The sequence below is a fragment of the Gavialis gangeticus genome, unplaced genomic scaffold, assembly GCF_001723915.1.
Source record: "Gavialis gangeticus isolate Ggan-Ray unplaced genomic scaffold, GavGan_comp1, whole genome shotgun sequence".
NCBI lineage: Eukaryota > Metazoa > Chordata > Crocodylia > Gavialidae > Gavialis > Gavialis gangeticus.
The window spans coordinates 184,537,969-184,540,725 of NW_017729022.1; positions in this window are offsets into that span (position 1 = coordinate 184,537,969).

Here is a 2,757-nt window from a genome sequence, read left to right on the forward strand (position 1 = left end):
TGCCTTGGAACAACCTGAAAGCTGACGCCCTGCCTCCTGCCTATTGTTCCAGCTCAACCTGCATGTTCACAGAGCTCAAACTGCCTCAACACAAGAGAATTTCCTGCCCAGGAGAGCATCCATCACATCATCCTCCTGTGAAATATGAAATATCATAACCAGAAGGAAACATAATTCAATATCCTGCTTGACACCAGACAACATTGAGGTAAATAGACTGTTCTAACTTTTAGCTGAGCCTAATTTACACAGAATGAACTATTCCTACTGGGAGACCTTATAACACCTTCAGCTCTCCTGTAAAATATGAATTTTCATTTCCACCTAGGAGAAATTTTATAATCTTTGCATTCTCCTATGCCTGAGGAAGGGTGAGTGTGCCTGAAAGTTTGCAAATAAAGATTTTTTTTGTGTGCAGATATCTAGTTGGATAAGATATCACCTCTGCCATGAGTTCTGCCTTCTGACATGCAAGGGGCAGCTTAGACCTATCAATCTGAAAGCGGGTTCCAACACCTAAGACTGAAGAGTGACTCTTTCCATTAAATTCTAGTAATTTTTAAATTTTGCCCCAGAAGTGCTCCAGGACTTCTTCTCTGTCAACTGCTGTAGCTGCTGTATTACCTAACCAAGCATAGATGTCCAGTGTGGAATTACAGCTGCTTTGGAAACCCCTACCACTATGTGCATGTACAATCTGGACCACTGGAGCCAAAAGTAGACTCTTTGTTGGTCAGACTGAGGCTTTATGCTGTTGAACTAACAGCGAAAGTGGAAACTGAATGCATTTGATTTTTGTTAATAACTTAAAAATTTAAATACTGATGCTATCAAAGCAGTTTCTGGCTACCCAACAAGTGTCACAAATTAAACTTTCCGGGCGCTTGTACATATTCATAAGTTTCTTTAGATCAATATATTCTAGGGGTTTTTTGTGTCACACAATGTATCACAATGATTCCCATAACTATTTTGCACGTTACATGTCTAAAACTCATGACTTCTGATCCTCCTCATCTTCCTTTACCTATTAGTTACTAATGCATAACAGAACACAGAGGAAGGTGCTCGGTTGGTAGGTTTGACTCCATTATTTACCCCAAGGATTTGGATTCCAAAGCCCAGTGCCAACTGCACATAGGGACAGGCATGTCCAGGGTGAAAGGCAGAAGCCACTTCATGCCAGTGACAAACTACTACATAGAAGTCTTTTTTTTTTTTGGATGGGGCTAGGAATAATCCAGTGAAACTGTGTGGGCAGGGAGTCAGAATTGTATAAGGAATGGAGCAAATGAGGCAATCTTTTGAAAAGGTAAAAAAAAAAAAAGTTTTGCATGAGATTTTTTTCTCTCAGCTCTGTTTTAAGGGCTGTGGAACAGTGATGTGATGTGATTTCAGAGTTATTAGAACGAATACATTGTGGCTAGACATGCGAAAGACTTGTAAAAGGAAAAGAGCCATTGCTAGCAAAGTCCTATTCTCTGTACCCAGCTGTTCTCCTCTAAAGCCCGATGAGAGGTGGCTCTGCCGTTGCTTTTCTCTTCTCCCATTCATTCCCTTCTTTGAAGTAAATAAGCATCTAAAATGGTTTGTTTTGTTTTTTTCTTCTATAAGAATATTCCCTCCTTTTGTGGGGTACCCTAAAGCTGTTCCTCCTTCCTTCACCGAAATTTGCAGGGCACAGAAGGTTCTACCCTTATTTGCAATCTATGCACAATACAAGCATCTTAAGAAAATGCATTTCAAATCTTCTTCCTGTTATAAGACATGCAGCAAGCACAGCCATCCAACCATGTTAGAGAAATCCATAAAAATGAAGATAGGCTTGTGTAAATCAAATATGTGAGAGTTGAGTCCTTAGAGTTTTGCAACTGCAAAGAGTGCCACATACAATAGAATGTAATATATAATGAGTATACACAGTACCACATATAACAGCATGACAAATGGCCTTGCAAGCACAGCACAGACTTCATTTATACTATGTCCTATCTGCAGTAGGATGGAAACTTCCAGAATATCCCAAATCTTTGTTGTATTAGTGAGAGCCCCCTCCTGTGTAAGGTGAGACAGTCAGGCATGTTGCAATTGTACTCCTTTGGGTGTCCTACAGAGTTCCATAATAATTCAATAAAGTGAGAGCTTGGCTTTAATGTTATTGGAAAGGATTTACTATACTTTCATTAGGATGAGCAGCATCCATTGTAATAAGTACAGGTATAAGCTGTCGGTCTTTACTCTTCTTTTGCTGCAGCAGATTGTGGACTACATGCAAGTTGAAGACAGACACAATTTAGTCATAAGGCTGGGGAAATGAAGAGAGAGCTGGGGGACACCTCTGGGTTTTTTTTAGCTTTAATTTTGATGCTCTTTCTTACTCTTAATCACAGGGTTGTTTTTATCTTCCTTTCTGTGGCCATATAATCAGATGCAATGAATAAAAGCATGCTAGGTGCAAAGCTAGAGTTGCCAAGCCACACTCAGCTCTCACCGATCAGCTTTGCAACCATGGTAGCACCCTGCAGAACAAGTCCAGTGACAGTATGGAGGCACTTAGGGTGCATACAAATGTTAGTTGCACCCGATCTGCAAATATGTGGTTTACTTTAAGCCATGTATTCGTAGATTAGGAGTGACATGTATAGGTGCACTGGGAATCTGGTGTAAATAACTCAGGGTGGGGGGGAGGAGAGGGCAGGCAGGATCGGGGGCTAGCAGGTCCGTGGGGGAATTGGATGTCTTGGGGGGGGGGAGGTG